We start from the raw sequence: 10412 nt of genomic DNA, 5'->3' as shown, positions 1-10412 counted from the left end.
TAAGTCTGGCTCTGGTTTACAGTTTCCTTTAAGAAAATCTGTTTATCAGGATGACAGCCACGAGTTTGCATGTTTCTGAACACATTTTTTATCTCTTTATAAGGATGGGGCTGAATTAAAACACTTTTACATCACAGACGTGCATGCAAAGAGTTTGCTTGCCCATTGTAATTGCAGTGTCGCCTTTGCCTGCAAGACAGTTTCCAAGGGGGAAGTGACTGAAGGCATGCCACCTGAATCATCCAAGAGGCACTGCAAGAGAAAGTTGTTTTGTTTCTAGTGCTGGAACCAAGTATGTTGAAACAAGTGAAGGAGGATGGATTTTCCAAACTATCTGGACAATAAAGATCTAACTTTTATAGCCCTTGGAAAGGAAAGAAAGTATAGTGTTCTATGGGACTTCAGATAAAGAGCCCTGAAGGGATTTGAAAAAACCTGGGTTTTAGTCCTGTCTGCCTCATGTAAGCCTCAATGTCATCATCTACATGTTGCTAATGTGGCCTTTTACACCATGTTTTATTATTTTTATAGTGATGCTTGTTAATTGGACCTAAGTGAGCCTTTATTCTTGCACCACGTTTCCATTAAGCATATTTCAAGCATGGGTTAGGAGAAGATAAAAATCATACAATTCTGGAATCAAAAGTGACCATAGTGCTCATAACTACCAAATGTAAAAATAGAAGGGAACTCAGAGATCATTTAGTCGTTTTACATATGATAAAACTGAGACGGAAGTGGGAGAGGGATTTATGTAAGTGGCAAAGGCAGAAAGTACTCAAAGCAGCATCCCGTCTTTGTCTTACTGCCATTTTCAGCAGTGTCCGTGGAGGACTTCTCCTTCTGACCTTTTGTTGCACTTTTACAAGCTCAGAAATTTAATGTAGGCCCATGTATATAGGAATACTTGGAAAAGGAAGTAAACTGCAAGACAGAATATTAGTAGTCTTCCATCATAGGCCATTCATCAAATATTTACTGAGTGTTCTATTGCATACAAGGCAGTGTGCTAGGCATTGAGGGGACTACAAAGTATTTGCCCCAAGGGATTCGTTCATTCAATAAATATTTAGTGAACATTCTTTATGTGCTGGGCCCTGTGTATTGGCACAAGAATACATTAGTAAACAATTAAAAATACCCTGCTCTCATGGAGTTTACATTCTCAAACAATAAACATGTAAATAAGCAAAATACATAGTATGTCAAATGGCAATGAGTGCTGTGGGAAAAAAAAAAATCAGGCAAGGAAAGTGGGATAATGTGCCAGAGCATAGAGGAGAGGAGTACAATTTTAAGTAGGGTGGTCAGAGAAGACCTGTCTTGGAAGGTAACATTTGGGCAAAGACCTGAAGGAGGAAAAAAAAAACAAAAAAATGAGCCATGTTGATATCTCGATAAGCAAAGAGAACAGCAAGGGCAAATACCCTAAGGCAGATGTATCTCGCTTGTTTGAGGAATACCAATGCGGGGAGAGTGTTGTGTGGTGGAGGTGGAATGTATCTATAAGAGAAAAGGAGGAAAGTGAGATCAATGAGATAAGAGTGATTGGAGGCCGGCCGGGCATGGTGGCTCACGCCTGTAATTCCAGCACTCGGGGAGGCCAAGGCGGGCAGATCACTTGAGCTCAGGAGTTCAAGACCAGCCTGGGCAACGTGGCGAAACCTCGTCTCTACAAAAAATACAAAAATTAGCCGGGCGTGGTGGTGGGCACCTGTAGTCCCACTGAGGCAAGAGAATCACTTGAACTTGGGAGGCGGAGGTTGCAGCAGTGAGCAAAGATCGCACCACTGCACTCCAGCCTGGGCGACAGAGTGAGATTCTGTCTAAACAAAACAAAACAAAACTAAACTAAACAGTGATTGGGGGACTCAGGTGGGCGTGATGGCTCATGTCTGTAATCCCAGTACTTTGGGAGGCCGAGGTGGGCGGATCACTCGAGCTCAGGATTTACAGACCAGCCTGGGCAACATGGCAAAACCTTATCTCTACAAAAAATACAAAAATTAGCCGGGCGTGGTGGTGGGCACCTGTAGTCCCACTGAGGCAAGAGAATCACTTGAACTTGGGAGGCGGAGGTTGCAGCAGTGAGCGGAGATCACACCACTGCACTCCAGCCTGGGCGACAGAGTGAGATTCTGTCTAACCAAAACAAAACAAAACAAAACGAAACAGTGATTAGGGGACTCAGGTGGGCACGATGGCTCATGTCTGTAATCCCAGTACTTTGGGAGGCTGAGGCGGGCGGATCACTCGAGCTCAAGATTTGCAGACCAGCCCGGGCAACATGGCAAAACCTTATCTCTACAAAAAATACAAAAATTAGCCAGGCATGGTGGCAAGCACCTGTAGTCCTAGCTTCTGGGGAGGCTGAGGTGAGAGGATCACTTGAGCCTGGGAGGCAGAGATTGCAGTAAGCCGAGATCGCACCACTGTCCTCCAGCCTGGGTGATAGAGAGAGACCCTGTCTCCAAAAAAAAAAAAAAAAAAGTGATTGTGGGGAGAGTGCTGATCATGCAGAACCTTATAGGTTATTTTAGGGGTTTTTGCTTTAACTGAGTAAGAATTTTTAGCAAAGAATGACATAATCTAACTTCCCTTTTAAAAAGATAACCCCAGCTACTGAGAACAGAGTGTAGGAGGCAAGACAGGAAGCAGGAAGACCGATTAGGAGTTAACTTCCAAAGAAAGTTGATAAGACATTTATACAAATAATTACAAAGCACAGACGATGTAATACACTACCATAGAGAAACCTGTGCTTGGATAATGTGGAGGCTGCTGTAACAAGGAGACTCTAAAATATAGCGGCTTTAGTAAGACAAATTATTTCTCTCTTGCATAACAGGCTGGCTGGTCTAAGCCAGTGGGATGATTCTGCTCCATGCTAGGTCATGGACACATCCACATTCTAGCTCAGAGAAGTGGTCTAGGCAAGGGATTTCCTTTTAAGCAAGTGAGATGAAATTTGTCCATCCCACTTTCTCTCACATCCCTTTGGCAAGAGCTCAGTCACAATTCGCACCTAACCGCAAGAAAGACTAGGAAATGTTTTGTTAGGTGGCCCTGTTCCCAGAAAGAAGAGAGAATGAATTTTGGGTATGCAACTAGAAGTCTCCCATAAGGCCCAAACAAAATGCTTTGCAGGTCCAGAGGTAGAAGATACCACCTCTGCATGGAGTATCCTGAGAAATATTTTTGGAGGTAGAAGCACACAAACTAGGGCTTGATTGATGAGTAGGGTTTTGACAGGCAATGATTGAGAGGAGGTGGATCTCCCAGGCAGGAAGAAAAGATGAGGAAGCAGAGAGAGGTTTTGAAGAAGAGAAAATAGTTTAGTTTTGCTGGAATATCAAGTACCATATTGGGACTTCATTCCGCAGGCAATAGGAAGCCATTGACTGTTCTGGAGTAAGAGCATGACGTGATCATAACTGTGCTTTAGGTAAACTTTTCTGTGTAGGGTGAAGAATAGGAAAGAGATTGGAGGAAGGCAAACCAGATTGGGAGAGCAAGTTAGTAATGTCATTAACTATGCCAGTAGCTGTAGGGTTTAAGAAGAGGAATGATAAAGACATTGTGAATCTCAACCTTTTAGAGATTATGGACCCCTTTGAGAATTTTATGACCACTATAGATCCTCTCTCCAGACACAAGTATTCCTAATTTTATCGCACTTTGCTTTATTGTGCTTTGCAGATACTGCGTTTTTTACAACTTGAAGGTTTATGGCAAACCTCTATTGAGCAAGTCTATTGATGCCATTTTTCCAAGAGCGTGTGTTCATTTTGTGATTCTTTGTCACATTTTGGTAATTCTTGCAATATTTCAAGCTTTATTATTATTATTTTATATCTGTTATGGTGATCTATGATCACTGGTCTTTGATGCTACTATTGTGATCGTTTTGGGGTACCATGAACCATGCCTATATAAGACAGGGAACTTAAATGATAAATGTTGTGTGTGTTCTGTGTTCTGACTGTTCCACTGACCAGCCATTCCTCCATTTCCCTGTCTCTGCTCATGCCTCCTTATTCTCTGAGGGACAACACTATTGAAATTAGGCCAATTAATAACCCTGCCGTACGCTCTAAGAGTTCAAGTGAAAGGAAGTGTTGCATATCTCTTGCTTTAAATCAAAAGCTAAAAGTGATTAAGCTGAGCGAGGAAGATGTGCCAAAAGCTGAGATAGGCTGAAAGCTAGGTCTCTTGTGCCAGTTAACCAAGTTGTGAATGCAAAGGAAAAGTTCTTGAAGGAAATGAATAGTGCTACTCCAGTGAACACATGAATGATAAGAAAGCAAAACAGCTCTATTGACAATATGGAGAAAGTTTGAGTGGTCTGAATAGATCAACCCAGCTACAAAATTCTCTTAAGCCAAAGCCTAATCCAGAGCAAGGCCCTAACTCCCTTCATTTCTGTGAAGGCTGAGAGATGTGAAGAAGCTGCAGAAGAAAAGTATGAAGTTAGCAGAGGTTGGTTTATGAGGTTTAAGAAAAGAAGCCATCTCGCCTGTAATCCCAGCACTTTGGGAGGCCAAGGTGGGCAGATCACGAGGTCAGGAGATTGAGACCATCCTGGCTAACACGGTGAAACCCCGTCTCTACTAAAAATACGAAAAATTAGTTGGGTGTGGTGGTGGGCGCCTGTAGTCCCAGCTACTCGGGAGGCTGAGGCAGGAGAATGGCGTGAACCTGGGAGGCGGAGCTTGCAGTGAGCTGAGATCGCGCCACTGCACTCCAGCCTGGGTGATAGAGCGAGACTCTGTCTCAAAAAAAAAAAAAAAAAAAAAAAAGAAAGAAAAGAAGCCATCTCTGTAACATAAACGTGCAAGGTGAAGCAACAAGTGCTGATGTAGAAGCTGCAGCAAGTTACCCAGAAGATCTAGCTAAGATTATTGATAAAGATGGCTATACTAAACAACAGATTTTCAATGTAGATGGTAAAAGCGATCTATTGGAAGAAAATGCCATCTAAGACTTTTACAACTAGAGAGGTCAATACCTGGCTTCAAAGCTCCAAAGGACAGATTGACTCTCTCGTCAGAGGCTAATGCAGCCATTGACTGCATTAGCCAATGCTCATGTATCATTCTGAAAATTCTAAGACCCTAAATAATTAGGCTAAATTCTACCTGCCTGTGCTCTATAAATGGAACAACAAAGCCTGGATGATAGTACATCTGTTTATAGCATGGTTTACTGAATATTTTAAGCCCATTGTTGAGACCTACAGCTAAAAACAAGAGAGATTCCTTTCAAAATATTACTGCTCATTGTCAATGCACCTGGTAACCCAAGAGCTCTGATGGAGATGTACAAGGAGATTAAAATTGTTTTCATGCCTGCCAACACAACAACCATTCTGAAGCTCATGGATCAAGGAGTCATTTTGACTTTCAAATCTTATTTTTTAAGAAATATATTTTGTAAGGCTGCCATAGATAGTGATTCCTCTGATGGATCTGAGCTAAGTAAATTGCAAATCTTCTGGAAAGGATTCACCATTTTATTTCATTTTATTTTTGTGATTGAAAACAACAACTATTTTATTTATTCACAATTCTGCAGTCAGGAATTTGGGCAGGGCTCAGCTGAAATGTTCTTATGCTTCATGTGGTGTCAGTTGGGATATCCTATAAGGTTGCAGTCAGGGTCAGCTTCACAGGCATGCAACTTGTGTAGCTGCAGAGAGCCCCACACTCAGAGGGACCTTGCAGTTAGTTTAATGCTCTGCTATTGCCGTCTTAAAATTCTAAATAACTTTTGAACAATGGATTTTTCATTTCTATTTTGCACTGGGATCCACAAATTATGTAGCTGGTGTTGGTTATAATCAGATGGTGGCTGGGGCTGGAATATCCAGGATAGCTTCATTCACAAATCTAGGGTCTTAGTAGGGTTGGCTGGGAGGCTGGGACCTCTCTGTCTCTCTCTCTACATGACTAGCTTGGGCTTCCCCACATGACAACTGGATAAAAATATTCATAAGCCTTCCATGTTATGAGTTTTTTCTTGTCACCTCCTCCTTTTTCCAGGGTTCATGCTGCTGCTGGATTAACCCCATAGAAAGTTTCAGTTCATATAGGGACACCAGATTCACCATTTTAGATAACATTAACATTCATGATTCATGGGAGGAGGCCAAAATATTAACAGGAGTTTGGAGGAAGTTGATTCCAGCTCTCCCAGATGACTTTAAGGAGTTCAAGACTTTAGTGGAGGAAGTAACTGCAGATGTGGTGGAAATAGCAAGAGAACTAGAATTAGAAGTGGAAACTGAAGATGTGACTAAATTGCTGCAATCCCATGATAAAATTTGAATGGATGAGCAGTCATCTCTCTCTCTCTCTTTTTTTTTCCTTTGCTTATGAATGAGCAAACAAAGTGGTTTCTTGAAGTGGAATCTACTTCTGGTGAAGATGCTGTAGGCATTGTTGAAATGACAACAAAAGATTTAGAACATTATATAAACAGCGGCAGGGTTTGAGAGGATTGTGTCCAACTTTGAAAGAAGTTCGGCAGGGCGCCGTGGCTCACACCTGTAATCCCAGCACTTTGGGAGGCTGAGGCGGGCAGATCACGAGGTCAGGAGATTGAGACCATCCTGGCTAACACGGTGAAACCCCGTCTCTACTAAAAATACAAAAAATTAGCCGGGCGTGGTGGTGGACGCCTGTAGTCCCAGCTACTCAGGAGGCTGAGGCAGGAGAATGGTGTGAACCCAGGAGGCGGAGGTTGCAGTGAGCCAAGATCGGGCCACTGCACTCCAGCCTGGGTGACACAGCGATACTCCGTCTCAAAAAAAAAAAAAAAAAAAAAGAAAGAAAGAAGTTCTGCTGTGGCTAAAATGTTATCAAACAGCATTTTATGCTACAGATAAATCTTTTGTGAAAGGAAGTCAATCAATGTGGCAAATTTAATTGTTGTATTTTTTAGAAAATTTTTATAGCCAACCCACCCGTTAGCAGCTGCCACCCTAATCAGTCAGCAGCCCTCAATGTTGAGGCAAGATCCTCCACCAGCAAAAAGATTAGTACTTGCTAAAGGCTTAGATGATCATTAGCATTTTTTAGCAATAAAGTTTTTTTGTTTGTTTGTTTTTGGTTTTGGCTTTTTTTTTTTTTTTTTTTTTGAGACAGAGTCTCACTCTGTCACCCAGGCTGGAGTGCAGTGGCATGATCTTGGCTCACTGCAACTTCCGCCTCCCAGGTTCAAGGGATTGTCATGCCTTAGCCACTTGGGTGGCTGGGATTACAGGCGTGCACCACCACTATCGGCTCATTTCTGTATTTTTAGTAGAGACAGGGTTTTGCCATGTTGACCAGGCTGGTCTCAAATTCCTGGCCTTAAGTGATCTGCCCACCCTGGCTTCCCAAAATGCTAGGATTACAAGCATGAGCCACCATGCCCAGCCTACCATAAAGTATTTTTTAATTCAGGTATTGATATGGTTTGGATATGTGTTTCCTCAAAATCACATGTTAAAATGTAATCCCCAGTTGGAAATTGTTCTGGTGAGAGATGTTTGGGTCATTGGGGTAGATCCCTCGTGAATGGCTTAGTGCTGTACTTGCAATAGTGATTGAGTTCTTTATTCTCAGTTCATGGGAGATCTGGTTGTTTTAGAGTGTGGCACTTTTCCCCTTTGTTCCCTTGCTTCTGCTCTTGCCATGTGACATGCTGGCTCCCTGTCACCTTCTGCCGTGATTGGAAGCTCCCTGAGGTCCTCACCAGGAGCAGATGCCAGCACCACACTTCCTATAAAGCCTGCAGTGCTGTGATCCAGTTAAACCTCTTTTTCTTTATAAATTACCGAGACTCGGGTATTTCTTTACAGTAATGCAAAAAAAAAACCAGCCTAATATAGGCACGTACTTGTTATTTTAGACATAACACTATTGCAGACTTAACAGACTACAGTATAGTGTAAACGTAATTTCTATATGCACTGGGAAATCAAAAAAATTCATGTGATTTGCTTTATTGCAATGTTTGATTTACTGTGGTGGTTTGGAACTGAGCCCACAATATCTCCAAGGTATGCCTGTAAATTATCATAGAAGCTTGGACTCATTAGTTTAAAACTAAACACAGGCTGGATGCGGTGGCTCACTCCTGTAATGCCAGCACTTTGGGAGGCCAAGGTGGGCGGATGACAAGGTCAGAAGTTTGAGAGCAGCCTGGCCAACATGGTGAAACCCTGTCTCTACTAAAAATACAAAAATTAGCCGGGCATGGTGGCACGCACCTGTAATCCTAGCTACTTGGGAGGTCGAGGCAGAAAAATTGCTTGAATCCGGGAGGCAGAGGTTCCAATGAGCTGAGATTGCATCACTGCACTCCAGCCTGCATGACAGAGCAAGACTCCGTCTGGGCGGTGGGGCGGGTTGGGAACTAAACATTCCATTACAGCAAAAACTAAGTGCTGTAATCTGATTTGCTAACTGTAGAATGTAAACGTGTGTGGAAAGAATGTTATCTTTGCTCCTTATTTCTCTCTAGAAAGATAAGCACAATCAGGGTATGTGGGCAAGGAATTACTCTTTGAGAGATTTAATTTTTTATTTTTATTTATTTATTTATTTATTTATTTATTTATTTATTTATTTATTTTGAGACAGAGTCTGGCTCTTGTCACCCAGGCTGGAGTGTAGTGGTGCAATCTCAGCTCACTGCAACCTCAGTCCGCCTCCCAGTTTCAAGCGATTCTCCTGTCTCAGTCTCCTGAGTAGCTGAAATTACAGGCACCCATCACCATGCCCGGCTAATTTTTTGTAGTTTTAGTAGAGACGGGGTTTTGCCATGTTGGTCAGGCTGGTCTCGAACTCCTGACCTCAAGTGATCCACCCACCTCAGCCTCCGAAAGTGCTGAGATTACAGACATGAGCCACCTCGCCCGGCAAGAGATTTAATTTAAATCTCTTTGAGGAGATTTGAATTAAAATACTCTAGGAAAAAAAATGTCCTCAGCCAGGCATGGTGGCTCATGCCTGTAATCCCGGCACTTTGGGAGGCCGAGGCAGGTGGCAGGTGGATCACCTAAGGTTAGGAGTTCGAGACCAGCCTTGCCAACATGGTGAAACCCCGTCTCTACTAAAAAAAAAAAAATACAGAATTAGCCGGGTGTGGTGGTGCATGCCTGTAATCTCAGCTACTTGGGAGGCTGAGGCAGTAGAATTCCTTGAACCCAGGAGGTGGAGGTTGTAGTGAGCTGAGATTGTGCCACTGCACTCCAGCCTAGGCAACAAGAGCTAAACTCTGTCTCCAAAAAAAAAAAGAAAAAAGAAAGAAAGAAAAAGACGGCCGGGCGCGGTGGCTCACACCTGTAATCCCAGCACTTTGGGAGGCCAAGGCGGGCAGATCACGAGGTCAGGAGATCGAGACCATCCTGGCTAACACCGTGAAACCCTGTCTCTACTAAAAATACAAAAGATTAGCCGGGCGTGGTGGCGGGCACCTGTAGTCCTGGCTACTTGGGAGGCTGAGGCAGGAGAATGGCATGAACCTGGGAGGTGGAGCTTGCAGTGAGCTGAGATTGCACTCCAGCCTGGGCCACAGAGCCAGACTCCGTCTCAAAAAAAAAAAAAAAAAAAAGAAAGAAAGAAAAAGAAAAAAACCTCCTCAAACCTTTAGAGATGGATGAACATGGACAAATTAGACCATCAGAATAGGAACAATGTATGTGTCAGGTAGGCATTAAGTTCGTAAGAGGTTTTTAAAAACTGGCTGAGTTACATGTAAATCATGGCGAGTTCTGTAAATTTGATATACTGTCATTCAAAACAAATGTGCTGAGTGCCTATATACCAGGGCCTCTGGAGGGTGCGCCTACAGAGAATTAACACTACACTATCTTTTCCCTTGAGTGGAGCAGGCAAGACAGATACTTACAGAAATAAGGTTAATAATGGGGGCGTGAGAAACATGATCATATTGAAAGAATCTGGGAAGGGTCTTGCAGAAAATGGGTGAGGTAAGACCAAAGATATTAACCTGAGGATACAGAGCAGGGAGAAGAGCTTTAACAGAGGCCATGGGCAGGTGAATGTATGTGTGGGGTGAGGCGAGGAAGGGTGTGTTCAGAGCTCAGGCAAGAAAGGCAGCTAGAAGCCTGTGATGGTCAGATTTTTTTTTTTTTTAAGACGGGCTTACTATGTTGCCCAGGCTGGTCTCGAACTCCTGGGCTCAAGTGATCCTCCTGCTTCGACCTCCCAAGTAACTGGGACTACAGTCATGTGCTGTTGCACCCAGCTGATGGTGAATTTTATGTGTCAACTTGAGTAGGCTGTGGCCCCAGTTCTTGAATCAAACACTGGTCTAGGTGTTGCTGTAAAGGTATTTTGTAAATGTGATTAGCATTCATAATGGGTCGACTTTAAGTACAGGAGATTTTCCTAGTTAGTCTG

This window comes from Pongo pygmaeus, chromosome X, assembly GCF_028885625.2.
Source record: "Pongo pygmaeus isolate AG05252 chromosome X, NHGRI_mPonPyg2-v2.0_pri, whole genome shotgun sequence".
Classification (NCBI taxonomy): domain Eukaryota; kingdom Metazoa; phylum Chordata; class Mammalia; order Primates; family Hominidae; genus Pongo; species Pongo pygmaeus.
Note: the sequence above shows the minus strand (reverse complement) of the source record.